The following is a 20,298-nucleotide window of genomic DNA, read 5'->3' as shown; positions in this document are numbered from 1 at the left end:
GCAAGAACGGTGCTTTCCTCTGGAAAGCAGGTCTGTAGCCTTTCCTTGTGTGCTTAGAACATGTTGACAGTAAGCAGTAAGCTTCTTCATGTGGACCAGTAAGTGAAAGAGAATGTGTGGGGTCTTAGACACTGACTTTTTTTAGACAGAATTCCTATGCCTATGATACCTGACCCAGTAAAATTTTCATACTTTGGTCCATCTGATTATCAACTCCTCCTTCTGTGAGAGGGGTAAGTAATTGAGTAGAAAGGGACCAGAAACTCCTTTGCAGGCACTTCCCTGAATGGGGAGGAGGGAGAGGGTCAAAATAAGTACCTGAGGAATGGGGCATGCCATCTGTCCTAGTCAGTTCTGGCTGCCATAATAGAATACCAGAGACTGAGTGGCTTGAACAACAAACATTCAGTTCTTATATTTCCAGAGGCAGAAAGTCTGAGATCAAGGTGCCAGCATGGTTGGGTTCTTGGAGAGGGCCCTCTTCCCAGTTTCTTTCTTTACATGGCAGGAGGTGGGGGGACACTGATGGAGAAAGGAGGGTGTGGAGAGAGAGAGAGAGAGAGAATATCTCATGTCTCTTAAGATAATAACATAAGGGCACAAATCCCATCATGAGGGCTCCACCCTCATAATCTAATTCTCTTCCAAAGGCCCCACTTCCAAATATCATCAAATTGAGTATTTAGACTTCAAATGTGAATTTAGAGAGAAAACAAACATGCAGTCCATAACACCATCCTTCTTCTGCCCAAACTTCCCCAGACTTTTATTTCCTCTTATCTACTTGAGTTTAACAACTAGGTCAATAGTTGAGTTTGATTGTGACTGACTCTTCAGGACAAATATAACAAGCCACCCCAAGATTTAGTGCTTTAAAACCATAACCATTCATTGTCTCTTGTGAGTCTGTAGGTCAACTGGGTGGTTCTACTGACCTTGACTGGGCCAGCCCACACATCCACCTGCAGTCAACTGGGGAGTCAACTAGAGGCTCGCTGGTCTAGGATGGCCTCACTTGGGACAATCTCTCCAGCAGGCTAGTGTGGGCATGTCCTGATGATCATTGCAGAAAAGCAAAGGCAAGAAAGTCTCTGCTTGTGTCACATTTCCTCTTGTTTCATTGGCCAGAGCAAGTCACATAACCATGTCCAGATTCAGAGTGGGAAGGAAATACACAGTTACAGTACAAGGAAAATTCAGGAATCCTATTGATTGGGGCTATGAATGCAGTCAAGAGAAGCAATGTGTCAGGAGAGTCATGCTATCACCTTCTTGACTCTGGTGTCACCCCCATAGAATTTTCTGTTATAACTGAAATGTTCTATATCTCTGAGGTCCAATATGGTAGCCACAAGCCATATGTGGCTATTTAGTTTACATTTAACTTAAATGAGATAAAATTAGAATATGAGTTTGTTAATTATAATAGCCACATTTGTGTCTTTAGAGCTAGCAGTATACTAATTACTGTTGCTAATATTTTACTCTAAATCAGTGAGGTGAAAAATTGTGCTATTATACTTAGAAGTTCGTATAACAGGTCAAAATAGGCCGTTAATTTGGTATATTTGAAGCATTGCTGTGCCCTATCAGGGACTGACTTAAACTGATGAGGTCAAACTCAGCCAGTTTATTCTTTGGGGGGACTTCCAGCAGCAACCATAGTGGAGAACCTGCTAAAACCTGCAGTGAAGCCAAGTCTCAGATCTAGTTAGCTCTGCTTCACCTACAGACATTTATTAGCAAGCAGACCTAAGTGTCCACACACGTTGCTCTGCAGGCCCAATAAAAGCTCTGTCTTTACTTTCTGGTGACTTAATAGTAGTTTCCATAAAATATCCACCCAAGACAATGGCAGCAAGTTGCAGCTAAGCCTACAATGGACTCAGACAACTAAGAATCCTGTTCCTTATCTGCTGAAGGCTGAATCATTTTACAAATCAAGCTTAGGGTACCATTCCTGATTGAGAAGACTCCAGGAGACCCTGAATTCTATGCTCTCTGCATGTACAGGTCTGAATGGCTCTCACTTATTTCTAACCAACCCAAATATCCTGAGCACAATTAACAGCACCAAGATACACTCATTTCTAAAATCCATTGTGACCGTTAGGGAGACTACTAGGCTTACTAAAGAAAATTCATTTCTGATATCAATTATGCTAATTAACAAAAACTTAGCTGTTGTTCTGAGGTCAACATTTGTGCAGAACTTGTAGTAATCACCCTTAGAGTGCGGGCTTTAATGGAATGCTAACAAACTCCCCTAGAGGGTGGATCGTTACCCAAGGCAACTGAATGTTCACCAGTGGTCTAGATTGAGATGAACATACATGTGTCTATTCTCTACTTGTACTGAAGTATCTTAAACTTCAGGTCACATAATTTAAGGTGAAAACTCACACTCATATCTAGGACTCCACTAAAATTATGACAAAATCCATCTTTTCCAAAAGGCTGATTTATTTTTATCTTGTTTAAAATTTTACTGGTAATTTCTAATTGTAAAACATCTGTGCTAGAAAATGTGACAAATGTAAGTTTTGTTAATTACAAATTGCAAAGTTTTGTTAATGTTGTTTAATACATGATACATTTTTGTAATGGTTTCAAGGCAAGATGGAAAAGAGGTGCATTTTTTTTGTTTACAAATTATATCTTTCAGTCCTTCCCTACACATTTTATTTTATATTATTTAAATTCTTTATGCACTTGTTTACCTCTTCATCTACCTCTGTGTTCTTCATCTATCAAACCCTGAAACGCTTTGATTAAAGTCTTCTCCATTAGTTGTAATTCTGTCCATTTCATCTTAAAGTTTTTAATTTATACATTGGTGAGCTGTTATTTTATGCATACCATTTTATGACTGCTAAATTTACATAGCAAGGGTATATTTGAACAATAAAACATGACACTAATTTGAATCATCTTTCATTGAGCAGGAATGTAAACTTTTGGTAATTTATTATTAATATTATTCAGAAAGGGTATAGGATTGATATAATTTCTGAGGTCTTGCATGCTTACTATCTTATTTTTCTTCCTTCCCACAAATAGTGATTTGCTTGTCTATGAAATTACTGGTTTACCATCCTTGTCGTTTCTAGACTCTGCACCATTATCTACTGGCGCTATTTTTCTTTCTTTTGAGGTTATTTATCTTCCTCACCTTGTTTTGTTGGATTTTTTATTTTTATTTATTTATTTATTTTGTATTCTACACATTCAAAAATGCATCTAGCAGGTGTCTAGTTGTGGGTTTTCTCCTTACTCTTTTTGCTGGAATGTGTGAACTTTTTTTAACCGTCATACTTGGGTAGTTTATTGACCTCTTCTCATTTAAACTTAGTCTTTATTGCATTTGTTTCTGATTTTCTTTTGTTTTGTCTCACCAGTATGTTTATAACTCTGAAGCTAGATTTTTATTCTTTATCTCCTTATATATGATATTCTACCACATTGTTTTCATCTCTTTATCTTTTTTCTTTAAATTCTGAGAAAAAAAAAAACCCTCTCAATTCTGTCCTTTGCAGTCTCTGCCTTATGGATTAAATTCTCAATGATGTTGGATCTGCTCTCTTCCCTCTAGTGAGGATTTTTATTGGATTTTCTAACATCAGTGTCCTTAAAAGCCTTTTCTATCTCCTCACTCATCTTTTGTACCTTACTCTGAGGTTTTATATTTCATCTTGTTTTTTGTTTGTTTTGATTTTGTGTCTATTTTATAATGATTAAGACATAACTTTTGTGTCAATGGGGATTGAGTCATTCATTCAACAATTATGTGCTGAACACCTATTTCATGTCAGTAGCATCTTTATCAGTCATAGACATTGAACAAAATAATCACACAAATAATTATATCCTGACAAAATCACAGGGTACCCTGAAAGTATGTGATCTGGGGGTAACGAATGGACTCCTTGAGAAGGTAACATTGAAACTAAAACCTGAATGGAGAGCAGGAGTGAGCTAGTGTTGGAGGAGGTGGCTGAGAGCCTTGTAGGCAAAGTGGGCACAGGAGGTAAAAAATTCTGCTCCTTCCATTGTGCTCATCCCCTGACTTTTTAGTATAAAATCCTCTTTCCCTTGATCCGCAGAATTTTTAAGGAGATCATATCTGAGCATTTTGTGTTTAGCCTTGAGGGGAGTTTTTCTCTGGGCCTGGGGAGGGCACAGAACCAGCGGATTGGCCTAAGCTCAGCATTCTGTCCACATGGGTGATGGGGAAGCTCTTTCTCAGGTCAAGGCTAGACCCTGAGCTAATGCTGTGTGTAGAGCTCCCAGTTCAGACGTGTGGATTTCATCCAGTGTGACGTTGCTGGGCTGGGTGTGTCTCCTCTCCACGTGGTTCTCTCACTAGGATTGGCTGCGGCTTTGCTGGGGGGTTAGATGCCAAGGCTCTGGGACTCAGGGTCAGACTCATGAGAAGCATTTTTCTCTTCTTTTCTCCCAGTAAGTAGAGCTGCTCTGTGTCACGAAGCAAAACATGAACAACACCCTCTCAATGACTTTACAGAGAGAGGACATTCCTTCCAAATTCTGGAACTAGGCCACTTGGCACCCTTCGTTTTGGGGTCATGTGATCATTTGTTTTGCTCGTTTCATCTTCTGTGGATTTGTATGTGTTTTAGTGGCACGTACGGTGTTGTAACAGATGCTATTTTAAACTGGACATCTTTGCAAGTATTTTTATTCTGCAAAACTTCTTGGAACTAGCTGATTTTAAAACCAGAGATTCTTTTCGTGAGTTAAAACATCTTAGCAGAAAGAAAAAGCATATATGAAGCCTAGATCAACATGTTTATTAACTAGTACTTTTATTGTCGGATATGAACCTGCGAGGATTTAGGTCAGAAGCAGAGATGAGAAGAGAGAACACTCATATGTGTGTGGGGAGTCCCAGTCTGACCTTAAATGTCACCTTCCTGGAGTCACACCCCCTCTTTGCAAAAGGAGGGACTGGGAAAAGTCAGTGTTTTTTGAGTTGCTCCGAAATGTTCTAGGGCCTTCCCACACAAAGTATGTTCCTGCACCAGCTGTGTTATATCACCTGAGAGCTTGTGAGAAATGCAGAATCTCAGGCCCCCATCCAGAGATATTGAATCTGAATTTTAACAAGATTCCAGGTGATTCCTACACTTGGTAAAGTTTGAGAAACACTGATCCTGGGTGACTGGGGCTCCTCTGGGGGCTGTGGGAGAGGGAAAGAGAAGGTCCAGAGAAGAGGGGTTCTCTTCACTGTGCTCCCCTTGACCTGCCTCAAACAGGAAGTGCTGTTTTTTGCCTTAAAAAAATAATTAGCTGTGCCCAGATATTTCCTTTTGAGAAAGACAGGTCCTAATGCAAATAAGAAAATTGATGGTCATCAACATTCTTTCCGCTTAAAAGTTTCGCAAATACACTTTCTCTTCAAGACAAGAGACAGGCAGATTTATGATAGGTATAAAGGAAAACAATGAATACCATATCAAGCATACGAACTTGATTTTTTTGGAGCCCATGTAGGATTAGCTTGAGATAGGACTGCCAGAAATCTGGGAGAGGACACACTGCTTTCTGCAGAAGGGAAGAAATTGATGCTGTCCCAGCCCAAGGCCCAGGAGACAGGCTCACGCTGAATGCCCCCAGAACTCAGGGGAGGAGCAGGGCAGCTCCCCCAAGATTTCCAGTCTCTGAGCCAAGTTTTAGGGAAGGTCAGATTCTGGCATAAGACATAAGATGGTCAAATAGCAAATTATGTCATCAGTGGTGAGGTGTATTTACATTCATTTGTCAAGGTGTATTATTAGTTCTTATTCAACAACAACAACAAATTCAAGTATTCAATTATCACCTTCCCTTCTTCTCAGCTATTCCCATAATACAGCTGTATAACAATCACTCCAAAACTCAGTGCCTTAAGGCATTATTATTATTTTAAAAATTTTCTCACTAATCTGTGGGTTGACTGGGAGACTTGCTGGTCTGGGCCGGGACAGCTCATTTTCTGAGGTGTGCTGACACATTGCTTAGGGCTGGCTGGTCTGAAGTGTCCTCTGCTGAGGAGTCTCTCCCGTCTTTCCACTAAGCCAGCTCACGTGTGCCTGTGAGTCCAGGGAATCCCAGAGAAGCGACAGAGGAAGCAGACATGTGCAAGCGTTTCCCATGCCTTTGCTTTCCCCACTTTGCTAACTTCCTATTGGTCTAAACAACTCACATGGCCAAGTCCAGAGCTAGAGTGGGAGGGGCTCGAACGTTACAGGACAGAGTATGGATGCAAGGAGGGCATTAATTAATTAAATTGCATTTAAATTAATTAAATTAAACATCAAGCTACTACACCTGGTCTTAAATAGGAATTGGCAGGAATTCAGCCTTAGAATTACAGTTCTCACTGAAAAAGGGAGTGTTGGAACAGGGATACCTCAGACAGCTGGATCTCAGTGAACTGCAGCCAGAAATGATAAGCATTAGTACAAAGTGGATAGATTGATGGCTTTATAATATGATGGTTAGATTATGATAACATAGGGAAAAGTATATGGAACACATTCTATTTTCTCATTTCTGGTTTGGGAGATACCATGTCCTTTCTGTCCTATTCATGTACTCAACAAAAGCTAAGTTTATGATTGCCCAGATGATTTATGGCCAGTTCAGCTTTACTGGGTACCAGTGTGGCACTTGTGTGTGACCAGTTATCTCTGCCAAGTCCTTTATCCATGGTTTACTTCGGACCTCCTGCCGTGGTCTGCCTTTAAAGTGTTTTTGTGTCAGCATTTGAGAAAGCTGTTGGCTGGCAGGTACCACAAGATGGATTTGTCTCTTGAATCTTAGATAGTCAGAAATAAGCTGCCTCACCCACCTGCCCCTTTATCCCAGAGAAAGTGTTGCTGGAGATGTCCAGACCTGGGAGGGAGAGTCAGACTAAAATCTGTGACCTGCCCTAAGTATGTCAGTAATAACCCCAATTAATTTGAGTCTGGTTTTCTCTCCTTTTGGAACCAGGAGCATATTGGGTGGGAAGGTTAATGCAGTGCCGTCTTATCTCCTCCAGGCCGTTCTGCCAACTTGGAATAGTTTTGCGTCTCCTCCCTGGGAAGGAAATGTGCTTTGCTGTAGTGATAAGGAGGATGGTAAAGAGGTCAATCCAGGGAGATTAGGATGCCTACCACCATCTTCCCGTACTGTGCCCGGTTATTATGAATCTGGGAAGTGAGAGGCTGCAGTTAATTTTAGTTCTGAGTAACTCAGTCTCTAAGGGGTTCATCTGAGAGATGCAAACAACTCTAAAGAAGCTTGTTAAAAAGACTTCATGCTGTGCATCCAGGGAGAGGACCTGCATGTGATTTTTTTTTTTTTTTTGCGGTACGCGGGCCTCTCACTGTTGTGGCCTCTCCCGTTGCAGAGCACAGGCTCCGGACGTGCGGGCCCAGCCGCTCCGCGGCATGTGGGATCCTCCCGGACCGGGGCACGAACCCATGTTCCCTGCGTCGGCAGGCGGACTCTCAACCACTGCGCCACCAGGGAAGCCCCCTGCACGTGATTTTTACACAGGAGACAACTCAGTCCCAATTTGGTCCAAAAGAAATTCAGATTTCTGTACTTTTCAAGAATCTATTGTCAGGAAAGAAAACATTTTCTTCTATTCTCTTAAGGTCTCTGGCTGGGTCTGAAAATTAAACTGACAAGAACAGATGAACAGGAGTAAAGCATACGAGCTCATTTAATGTCAGTTTTATGTGATGTGGGAGGCTTCGTAAGGAAATGAAGACCCAGAGAAACAGTTGAACCTGAATATTTTTATGCTGTTTGATGAATAGTGGACAGTCAGGAGAAATATGATAGGTCAAGGAGTGTGACGGAAGCGGAGTAAACTGCAGGAGACTTGGCGAGGCCTGTTTGTTCAGCATCTGCTCTGTGTCCCTTTGTCTTCAGAGATGAAGATGCTCCTTGCCTCCAGGTATATGGAGGGCACCCCTTACAGGAAGGTTTTATGATCTGGTTCAGGAGAGAAGGGGAGAGGGAAGGTCAGAATGTCCTTCCTGCTTCTGCTGTTTTCTCAAACTCCTTCAGCTAAAAATATTCCAGAGGCTAAGATGCCATAGTTCAGGGTAGCACGTCCTGGACCCCATAACTAGCCAGCTCATTTTCTGTGCCTTTGCTAAAGTAGAATAATTTTGCTCCATGACTTGGTAAAAAAGAGCAGGAATTGGTGACAACTCCCTCCTAATCTTTAATTTGTTTTATTTATTTATTTTTGGCAAAGCAGAAATTCCCACAGGTGTTGAATGCTCAGGAGGTGTCAAGAAGTGCTGACAGGAATGGTATGTAGTGAGAAGAGTTCACATCTAACTTCTGGGCAAACTTTCTTAAAAAAAATAAAAAATAAAAAAGCCTTCCCATGCCACGTGCATAGGAAATAAGGAAGAGAAAGCTCTTGGATAGAACCTGAATGTTGGTCCCTGTCTCTTGCTCTCATGTGTCTCTCCTCTGCCTTCCCTGACCTCTTTTCCATGTTTCTCTCCATAGCTTGGAATGCTGTCCACCCTCCTATTTAAAAACCTATGTTCCTCAGTTCCCACAGTAAGCAGATAAGGTGGGGCAGGGGGGTGTCCCGGAGAAAGAGAACCAGGCAGGGCTTTCTTGACAGAAGAGAAGCCATTTTGGGCCTAAGACCTTCTGTGATCTAAGCCTGGCCACAGTGCTTGCCTTTGAACAGGTCTCAGTAATTAATGATCTTAAGGGAATGAAAGAATGCAGAAACATTGCCTGTTGTCAGGCTAGAGAAGTAAAAACAGCAAAGAGAATACATCAGTGGTAAAGACTCCCAGTTCTGTTTCAGTGGTAAAGATTAGCCTGAAGCCTCAACCACCAGATCAACTGGAACCTAAAAGATGATGATGTTGACCTTTGCTGACCCTCGTGACTTCAGTTGTTACCGGGTTGGCGTGCATTGTGTCAAATGGCTTCACGCGAAGTCAATGGGAGACCCAGGCCAGCAATCTCGGGCCTCGTGAGAGCAAGCAAAGAATTGCAGACTACCACTTCGGGCTTAAGTGCAAAGCAAAGTTTATTTAAAGCATAGTTACTTAGAGAGCGCGCGCGGGCTGTTTCTGCAAAGTGAAACCAGCATTCCTGTACAGGCTTAAAGGTGTATAAGGAGCATTCTGCGGGGAGGCGGGGTGCAATCATGGGTGAGTGACAGGGGATCATTATTTGGTTGACAGTCCCCAGCTATGTAACAAGTTCACTATTGCGCATGGTCTCACCCTGATTCGCTAAGAAACGCCCACCTGGGCGGGTTTACTATAGGTTATACTCCTGTCTGGTCTGGGTATGCACAGCCCTGGGAAGTTCCCGAGTGTTATGCTGCCCCTCTTTATCAGGATTAAACTGCCCACCACACGACCATAGTTTCACCCGTTTTGGGTGGGATCAGGGGAGTGTCCCCAGGTGGTTGGGGTATAATGTGACTACTCCCCTCTCGTCTTTCACCACAGTCACCTCCTTGCTGCTAATGTCAGACTAACTACCTAACACAATCAACTAAACCTTGGATTCTGTGAACCACCCAAGCCCCACCATGAATAGGCATGTACCCTTAGCTTAAAATGTCCCCAGTTTTGCTGTCTGGGGAGACACTGCTTTGGGAAAGATGCCGGTGTTCTCCTTACTTGCTGCAAGAAATAAATCCTTCCTTCTCCAAATTTTGGCTTGGCTGTGTCTTTTGGCTCAACCCCCCTCAAGAGGTGAACCCAGTTTTTTGAATAACACCATTACCAAGCTCTCTGCTTTAGCAGGTTTCCAAATCAATGGGATAGAATATGAAAAGTGAATGACTGACTGAATGAATGGATGAATGAGTGAGTGGGTAAAATGGGCTCCACTCTCTCTGCAGCCAATTCCCACCAAATAATAAAGAAAATTCCATTTACCCACAGTGTGGTGGTCTTCCCAGCTCAGTTTAGGTCCAGGCTTCTCGCAGGATTATGGGAAACAGGATCATGTTGAAACCGTGCACCTCAGATTGGGACTTGAACCAATGTGCCGGGATTCGAACCCAGCCTAAACCCAGGTTGGGTTGGGACTCAAACCCACTCAAACCCACAGTCTTTTAATTAGAATCACTCACCTGGTGTCTGGATTTACTGAGGCTCAGGTTCTTTGTGTCTCAGTGCAGAAGGAATTCAGTGAGAGGCAAAGTGGTAGGCAAGAAGTAGATGTATTAATATAGGACGCTTGTGAGAGATGGAAGCGGGCAGGCAAGGAGGCTCTGCCCCAAGGTTTAAGTGGGCTACAATTTTATAATCAAAGGAAAGTGGGGAGGGGAAAAGACCGCCTTCTTTGAGTAGATGTCAGGCTTACATCACTAGCTCTTCCTTCGTATTGGGCAGGAGAGTCTCTGACCCTATGAGGTCAAACTAGGACTGTCATAGCACTTATTCAAATCAGCAGAAGGGTGGTAACATTTTTCTTTCATCTAATGACCTGGGGCATATCTTGGGCTTTTATTTATAGCTTTATGGTTAAGCAAGTCTGCTTCATTCCACAATGTACTGATAGCTTTCTTGAGCGATCATTAACTTACAGTGGTCGCCCAAAGTTTCCTAGGTTTCCCTCTCTATCTATAATCCCCTACTGGGACCTCTACAACTACCTGTATAACTAACTATCCTATTCTATCCCTATCAATGTCATTCAATAGGCTGGTGAATTTTCAGATTATTGGAATCCCTGTCTCCCTGTGCACCGTCTCCCGCCTGCACCAGACTATGGGAGAGAAGTAATTTTACAGCAGTGTGATCCAAAAGAAGAAAAGTGTGAGCTACATATTTGATTTTACATTTTCTAGTGGCCACTTTTAAACAAAGGAAAGATTAACAGTGTGTTATTTGTTGAATTATGTCCACTCTGAAAAAAGTATGTTGGAGTCTTAATCCCCGGTACCTCAGAATGTGACATTATTTGGAGATAGGGCATTTACTGAAGTTATCAAGTTAAAATGAGGTTGTTAACATGAGCCCTAATGCAGTATTACTGTTGGCCTTATAATGAAGAAATTTGGACACAGACAGACATGCATAGAAGGAAGAGGATGTGACACAGACAGACATGCATAGAAGGAAGAGGATGTGAAGAAACTCAGGGAAAAGATGGCCGTCTGCAAGCCAAGGAGAGACAGACCTTTCCCTCCTAGCCTCTGAAGGAACCAATCCTGCTGAAACCTTGATTTTGTACTTCTAGCAAGAAGAACTAGAGGGAATCCAAGAACTAGAGGCAATCCAGCTGCTCAGTTTGTGGTCCTTTGTGAATGGCAGCCCTAGCAAACTCACATGCAGTGAAAAGATTTTCTTAATAACATATTTTAGTCAACATGGTATATCAAACATATTATCATTTCACGTGTAATCAACATAAAAACATTTTACGTTCTTCCAAATCCAGTACATACCTGAAAAAACACATCTCAGTTTGGTTTCACCCATTTCAAGTGCCCAGGAGCCACATGTGGCTCGTGGGTCCCACAGTGTGCACTACTGTGAGCTGAGCCTGGTCCTGATGGTGGGCCCTGTGCCCCATCCCCCCAAGGTGAGTAGGAGGTGAGAGCAGACCCATCACTCCAGGGTGTTGTCCTTGGGAGACAAGTAGAATTGGGGGATTTTAACTTCATGCCTGAGGATATTACCAAACTCAAGTTCAGCTGCTCGCCACTCGAAAGCCAACACTCAAGAGATGGGTGCTAGTAGGCACAGAGAGTTTGCTTTATTCAGGAGTCTGGCAACCTGGGGAGAAGGCAGACTCATGTCCAAAAACCAACTTCAAAGATTATTCTCGGCCATGAAAGCTTTTAAAGGGAGAATTGTTTGGGGAAGGAGTCAGAGTCTTTGTTATCTTCCACTGTGTACAGACTTTCTTCTAATTGGTTCGTGGTGTTCCAGGAATCTTGGACCTTAGTTCCTGCAGAAGAATTCAGAGGTATTTTGTTATGTATATTCCTTGAGGAGGAACTAGGACCTTGCCCCATGGCTGCACTATTATTTCTTGACTGCTCGTCCTTTCTTTCTGCATTCCCCCCCTTCCCTGATAAGCAACTGTTTGAATTTACACTTTGGAACTCAGGGAAGGTCAAGGAGGCTGAATGAAGCCTATTTCCTACAAACAAGAAATGAAGGATTTGTACCTGGGAGGGCCCCACAGGGTTCTGCTTCATTTCAAGGATGGTAAACTAAAATATATATATATATATTCCATTTTTTTTCCCCATTAGCATGGTTCTACTTATAAAGGGTACATGTATTTTAAAATTGGGCAGTGGGGTGCATTTCCTACTTGGGCAAATTGGCCAATTCAGTGTCAATACATTTTTTTTTTTTTTTTTTTTTCCGATACGCGGGCCTCTCACTGTTGTGGCCTCTCCCGCTGTGTAGCACAGGTTCCGGACGCGCAGGCTCAGCGGCCATGGCTCACGGGCCCAGCCGCTGCGCGGCATGTGGGATCTTCCCAGACCAGGGCACGAACCTGCGTCCCCTGCATCGGCAGGTGGACTCTCAACCACTGCGCCACCAGGGAAGCCCCAGTGTCAATACTTTAATCATACAAATGCAGACTGTACAAGCAATTTACCATAGAAACAAAAAGCCCACCTCCCTCCAACTAAAAATATAACAGTCTCTATATAAATATGCACAACCATATAACAAATGGTTTCTGGGGTGCAGAGCTACATTTTATCCTCTCTAAAAATGTCAGTACAATAGGTCTAGAGCACTATTGGGAAGTGTGGCTTCCTCTTTTGTGTGCCCAGCTCAGGCCTGCTGATCAGTGTCTTATCCTTGGGTCAATCTGTCATCTCTCACGTATCTATTTGTTGAATGATGCTGGTAGAAAGGAGCCAAGGGAGAAGACATTCCTAATATTTGTCACTTGCTTCCTTGCTATATCTTAAAAACAAACACTGACAAATTAATATTGATTTTGTTGATTCTGTCAAACACACTCTCCAAGAAGAATAAGCACTAGATGGGGTGTGATATTGTGATTTGTAATAAGGAATATATATTTATTTGGTTTTTGTTCTGTTTCTGTCACAGAGCTCTTAAAACCCTTAGAATTTCCTAAGTGATGAGTGTTAAGATGTTTTTTGTTATGTTAATGAGGGTGACTTTTGGACCAAACTTAAGAATAGAGACTGGTTGCCAGTGGAGCCAACCAGTTTCTAGGGATGGTTTCATCCCTAGACCTCCAGAGAAGGCAGAGGGGCTGGAGGTTGAATCAATCACCAATGGCCAATTAAGTTAATCAATCATGCCTATGTAATGAAGCCTCCATTAAAAACCCAAAAAAGGGGGGTTTGGAGAGCTTTCAAGTTGGGAGCCAGAACAGTTCCAAGTGATGGGTCCCAAACTCCAGGAGATCAGAAGCTCCTTTGTTTGGAACCTCACTTTGTGTATCTCTTCATCTGGCTGTTGACCACATCCTTTAATAACTTTTGTTATAAACTGGTCATCTAGTGAGCAAACAGGTTTCCTGAGTTCTGTGAGGCATTCTGGCAAATTAATTGAATTTAAGGAGGGGGTCGTGGGACCCTCTGATTTATAGTCAGTTGGTCCAAAGCACAGGTAACAACCTGGACTTGTGATGGGCATCTGAAGTGAGGGGCAGTCTTGGACTAAGCCCTTCGCCTGTGGAACCTGATGCTGTCTCTGGGTAGATGGCATCAGAATTGAGTTGAATGATAGGACACCCAGCTGGGTTGAGAATTTCTCGGTGGTGTAGAACCACCCCCTGGATCCCCCTAACACACACACAGGCACACTGGAATTGGTATCAAACTCCTTATGGGACAACTGGCAAAAACTACTAATAAATAGCAGTGCTCTTCAGGTTGTAATCTAGCAGGGGACAGAAAGATGAGTCATAAATGACCCCGTCCTGGGCTTCCCTGGTGGCGCGGTGGTTAAGAATCCGCCTGCCAATGCAGGGGACACGGGTTCGAGCCCTGGTCTGGAAGATCCCACATGCCGCAAACAACTTAGCCCATGCGCCACAACTACTGAGCCTGTGCACCACAACTACTGAGCCCACGTGCCACAACTACAGAAGCCCATGCACCTAGAACCCATGCTCTGCAACAAGAGAAGCCACTGCAATGAGAAGTCCGCACACCACAACGAAGAGTAGTCCCCGCTTGCCACAACTAGAGAAAGCCCGCATGCAGCAACGAACACCCAATGCAGCCATAAATAAATAAATAAATAGGTAAGTAAATAAATAAATTAATTAAAAAATTTGCCCTGACCCAACACAGCCAAAAATAAGTAAATTAATTAATTAATTTAAAATAATTTGCCCCGTCCTCTTTCTCATGCCCCACCCTCAGTCAGTTACAGAGTCCTATGCACGCTGTTGCTGAAAGACCACCTGAATCTCTGCTTCTCCTCACTCACCAGCACACAACCCCTGCCCACCTCAGCCCAGGCCCCACCATTCTCACCTGGATCGCACAGCAGCTTCCTCCAGACCTCCTGTCCCTGGTTTGTACCCCTTCTAATTTGTTCTCCAAACTTCAGACAGAGGGATTTCCAAGACAGGCAGATGTGGTCAAGTCCCTCCCTGGCTCCATCCTTCAATAGTGCCTGAGATAAAAGTGTAGACTCTATGGTCCCTCACGCCTGGCCTCTGCCTAATTCTCTGGCAGCCCTCACACTTGCCTCTCCCTGTCCTAGTCTATGTGAGTGGTTCTTAAGGCAGGCACTGGGTGGGCAGGATTCAGCATCACCTAGAAACTTATTAGTAATGCAGATTCCAGGGCCTACCACGCACCTACTGAATCAGAAACTCTGGCCCAGAATCCTGTGTTTTAACATGGCTTTCAGGGGATTCTGATGAAGCTCCAGTTTAAGAACTACTCTCAGGGAATTATAGTCAACATCTTGTACTAACCTATAATGGAAAAAAATATGAAAAATAATCTATATCTATATCTATCTATCTATCTATCTATCTATATATATATATATCTGAGTTGCTTTGCTGTATACCAGAAACTAGCACATTATGAATCAACTACACTTAAAAAAAAAAAAAGTACTACTCAGTTTTATGAACGGCTAGTACACATGTGTGGTCATGTCAAATAAAAAACAAATCAGGACTTACTTAGTAACGGGAGACTTTCTTCTAAAGATTATTACTATGGGGAGAAGGACCTTTGTAATAGGGAGAGCACCCTGTCCATAGATCTTCAAGCAGCCCAAGGGTTAAGCCAAAGGTCTTTTCTTTTACAGGCACACTTAATTTTATTACACTTTGCTTTATTGGGCTTCGCAGGTAGTACATTTTTTACAAATTGAAAGTTTGTGGCAACCCTGCATTGAGCAGCAAGTCTATTGGTGTCATTTTTCCAACAACATTGCTTTTTCATTAAGGTCTGTACATTGTTTTTTGAGACATAATGCTATCGCACACTAAATAGACTACAGTGTAATGTGAACATAACTTTTATATGCATTGGGAAACCAGTGCATATAAAGCATGTGACCCTGTTTATTGAGGTATTCGCTGTATTCAGGTGGCCTAGAACCGAACCTGCAGTATCTCCGAGGTCTGCCTGTATAGAGAAGAGTGAACACAGCTGGATAGAACCTGGAGTGGGGGGTGGAATGAAGGGGGGCTGGCATGACAAGACAGTCAATCAGAGGATGTTCTTTTCTTAGGAGGGGCTGTAAGGAGGGGCTATCTGCTGATTCAGGTTGAAGGGGGATCAAAGTTCAGGGCTCTAGGGGAAGGAGAGAATCTTAAGTGACGTTTGGTTTCCAAGCATTTTGTTCCATTTGATCAGTGGGGACGAGAGGTTTAGCTAATCACTTATGGAGCAAAGAATGGGAATTTGGAGGGTCTGTGTCTGGCGCTGTCTAAGTGAACAAGGAGGTCCTGGTGAGTTTCATCTAAGTCCGATGTGGAAGGGTGGTTCATTGCAGTAGGCCATTCTGGAAGACAAGAGAATTGGGGTTGCTTCTCTGTTTTCCAAGAGCACGGGGCTCAGGTAAATCCTGCTGGGTCCACTCTGAACTCTGGCTCTTCACCCTGGCTCTTCCAGTTACCAGGAACATTCCTGGCCAGTTCTCTTCACCTGCCCTCTCCTTCCACTCACACACCTTCATCTGGGCCTGGGGTCATCTTGCTGGATCTTCTTTCCCAGGCCAGACTCTACAGGATGTCTCTCCACTCTGTATCTCCAGCCCTGACACGGTGGAGTCTATGCATACTCAACAAATGAAGGCAAGTAGAAACGCTTCTTGGAAGATATGTCCATTTAAGAAACTCTCTTAGTATGTCAATAATAACTCCTCCAGAACTTTTTTCTTCTCTGTCTGCAGTTAGAAGGCAGTCAGAAGTTTCACATTCCCCCTGATATCTCCTCACACTCTTCCTAAAAACACCTCCACTTTACTGACCCCACCGGAGCTCTCTTTTTCCAAGCTCAGCTGCTTGGTGGATTTTCTTAAACATTTTCTCTTGTGTTCTTCAGGGCAGGATAGAGGTATTACAGCTTTCTAATGTGCTACCAGGCTGCAGATAAAGAACTTAACAGCCCGTGGGAGAGCCAATTAGAGTCAATTATAATGTAATTGAGCTGCCTTGTATTCCTTGTCTGTGCAGAACTTCTTTCTGGAAGGAAGATTGTGCTTCTCGTCACACCCTAATTGGGGCAGATCACAGCTGCAGGGATTCACAGGAGAGGCTGTGACCCTAGATCCTGGGGTAGAGTTTCACGGAGGCTCCAGTATCTTGAGAGATCAGGGCCAGAGGAGCTCAGCTCAGCTCTGTTATATAGAAAAGGCTTGGAAAGTGCTGACTTTCCTATTCCTTTCCTTTTTCTTTCTTTCTTAAGGTAAGAGAGCTACTGAATTTTTACAGAGAATTAAGATATATATGAAATACCTCACAATCAGTCTCTGGGAAATTAGGACACCCAACCTCTTGAAAAAGGCAGAAAGGAGAGACAATGAAGGCCACACGTTCTTCTGTAGAATATTCATTAGGGGTTGGAGGTCAATCAACTATGGGAGGATTGTTTCTGTTCTTTTTCACCAACCATCCCCTGGAAATTTGTCTCCCGGATCATTGGTGCTGGGAGCCAGTGGTTACATCGTTTCTCCTCTCTCACTACACTCAGCTGCCATCAGTCTTGGGATGTAGCTTGTGTGGGTCAGCAAAGGCTCAGTGGTCCATGACTGAGTAACCACTTTCCCTTGTGGCAGCCACCTGCATAGTGCAGCCTCCCCCTGTTGGTTCTCCCTCCTTCCCTTCCAGACTCTCCCTGTTTCTTATTCCTCTTCCCTGGCATTACATACCCTAATAAAATAATATAACATAAGCCCTTAACCTCACCTTCAGCTGTCTGATGAACTCAGGGTAAGATCAATTATGTTTGTGAAAATGGTAAAAGAGAGCAGGTTTTGATTGATTTGTGTAGTTCCCCATTTTCTAGGAAATAGTTTAGTGGCCTGAGAATCCATCCATGGCAGAGGGGTTTCAGAGTGATACAGGTAAGCCACTTGATGGCTCCCAATGTTATGTTGTTTGACTACCCACCAGTCCCTTTGACCAGTGACTAATCTTCTCTGTGGCCTTCTTAGCGTCACTCAGTTTTCCCCTCTATGCCCTGGCACAATCTCCTCCAGCACCAACCTTACTCTATCCAGAGGCTGTTTTGATTTGGGCTCCTCTAGAAGCAGATCCTGAGACCAGATTATAAGAGTAAGTAGTTTATTTGTCAGTTGATGCCAGCAAACACTGGTAGAGGATTAGGAAAGCAGAGAATTAAGGATATGAAACAAATGAGTTACCGTTATGGGGAACTGGAGCTCAGTCCTGCTAGGGGGACTCTCAAGACAGTGTAGAACACATCTTAGAATTATCCCCTGGAGGGGTGAGACAGCCAACGAGTTTATACACCAATTCCTATCAGTTTCTTTGGTTGAGGGCTGCTCCTGAGGAATATATGGGGGTTACTTCTCTGACACTTACAGTCTTCCCTGTGCAGTATGGAGGGATTGTGGGATCAGAGAAAGCCTAGGGCTTAGAAATCAGGCCATTACGCTTTATGATCCTAAGGCTGAGGGGATATGGGTGGAATGCAAAGATGTACAAGGATGCTATAGAGTCCACTTACAAGAGAGAAAAACAGAACTTATTCTTCTCACAATGTTCCTGGGTTCCACGTTTGGTCTTCTCTGGGAGTTCCAGGCTTCAGTAATCATCAACTCTGGTTTCATAAGAAAATCACCTAGGAAGTTGTTTTAAAAATACTATTGCCCAGACATCTCACCAAAGAAGACAACAGATGGCAAATAAGCCTATGAAAAGATGCTGTGCATCACATGTCATCAGAGTTGCAAATTAAGACAATAATGAGATACCACTACACACCTCTTAGAATGGCTAAAATCCAAAGCACTGACAATACCAAGGGCTAGGGTGGTACAGTCAGTTTGCGAGACAGTTTGTCAGTTTCTTATATAGCTGAACATAATCTTACCACACAATCCAGCAATCAGGCTCCTTATATTTACCCAAATGAGTTGCAAACTTATATCCACACATATGTTTATAGCAGCTTTATTGGTAATTGACAAAACTTGGAGGCAATGGTATCCAATAGGTGAATGAATGAACAAACATACATCCAGACAATGGAATATTGTTCAGTGTTGAAAAGAAACGAACTATCACACCACAGAAAAACATGGCGGAAACTTAAATGCATACTACTAAGTGAAAGAATCCATCCTGAAAAGGCTACATACTGTATGATTCCAATTATATGACATTCTGGAAAAGGCAAAGCTTTAGGCAACAAAAAGATCAGGAATTGCCAGGGATTTCGGGAATAGAGGGGAGAGACGAATAGGTGGAGAACAGAAGATTTTTAGGGCAGTGAAATTATCCTGCATGATAATATGATGATGGATACATGCTGTTATACAGTTGGTGAAACCTGTAGAACTCTACAGCACTAGAGAGTGAATCCTAATGTAAACTATGCACTTTAGCTAATAAAGTATCAATATTGGTTCATTAATTGTAGCACATGTATCCCACCATGCAAGATGTTAGTAATACAGAAAACTGTGAGGGAGGCAAGAGAGGGTATATGGGAACTCCCGCACTTTCTGTTCAATTTTTCTATAAACCTAAAACTGCTCTAAGAAATAAATTCTAATAATTAATTAACTAATGATATATTATACATTATACATATTATGTGTAATATGTAACAATTATATTTATCAATTATTCTAATGTATGCATATGTGTATATATTAATATGTGTGTATGTATATTGTATGTGTGTGTGTGTGTGTGTGTGTGTGTGTGTGTGTATATGTATGTATATATGTCATTGCCCATCCAAGCCCCTCCTCAGTGTCAGTAAAGTAGAATTTCCAAGGGTGAGAACCAAGCACTGGTATCTTTTACTTAACCCCCAGGAGACTCTAACGTGCAGGGAACATGAGATAAATATACAAACCTTTCCTAGTGGTTTTTGTGCAAAGGTCTTTCTCTCTGGAGGCCGTTGGTCTCTGTGTGATGCTGCTTAGGGAACAAGACAAATTAAAAATTAGCGTAGGGCTTCCCTGGTGGCGCAGTGGTCGAGAGTCCGCCTGCCGATGCAGGGGACACGGGTTCGTGCTCCGGTCCGGGAAGATCCCACATGCCACGGAGCGGCTGGGCCTGTGAGCCATGGTCGCTGAGCCTGCGCGTCCGGAGCCTGTGCTCCGCAATGGGAGAGGCCACAACTGTGAGAGGCCCGCGTACCGCAAAAAAAAAAAAAAAAAAAAAAAATTAGCGTAGAATCTGGATTTTTTTTTTTTTTTTTTTTTTTTCCGTACGTGGGCCTCTCACTGTTGTGGCCTCTCCCGTTGCAGAGCACAGGCTCTGGACGCGCAGGCTCTGCGGCCATGGTTCACGGGCCCAGCCGCTCCGTGACATGTGGGATCTTCCAGGACCGGGGCACGAACCCGTGTCCCCTGCACCGGCAGGCGGACTCTCGACCACTGCGCCACCAGGGAAGGGAAGGGAAGGGAAGCCCCTGGAATTATTAATTGTAAGTACTCCATAGCGTGAAACACAGGTCACATATGGTTATGGGTCATTAAATATTTAGCCACTTATTAAGATTTGTGCTTGCAATTTCATTAAGGTAAAAATCTAGCCCTTGTCTCTTCAAAGAATGCTCCCCCATTAGTAGTGTCAACAGTTCCTGGGAGTGTGTTAGAAATGCACGTTCTTGGGCTCTACTCT

The sequence above is a fragment of the Leucopleurus acutus genome (assembly GCF_964270905.1).
Source record: "Leucopleurus acutus genome assembly, chromosome: 16".
Taxonomy (NCBI): Eukaryota; Metazoa; Chordata; class Mammalia; order Artiodactyla; family Delphinidae; genus Leucopleurus; species Leucopleurus acutus.
The sequence above is the reverse complement of the archived record's forward strand: the minus strand, read 5'-3'. Positions refer to the sequence as shown.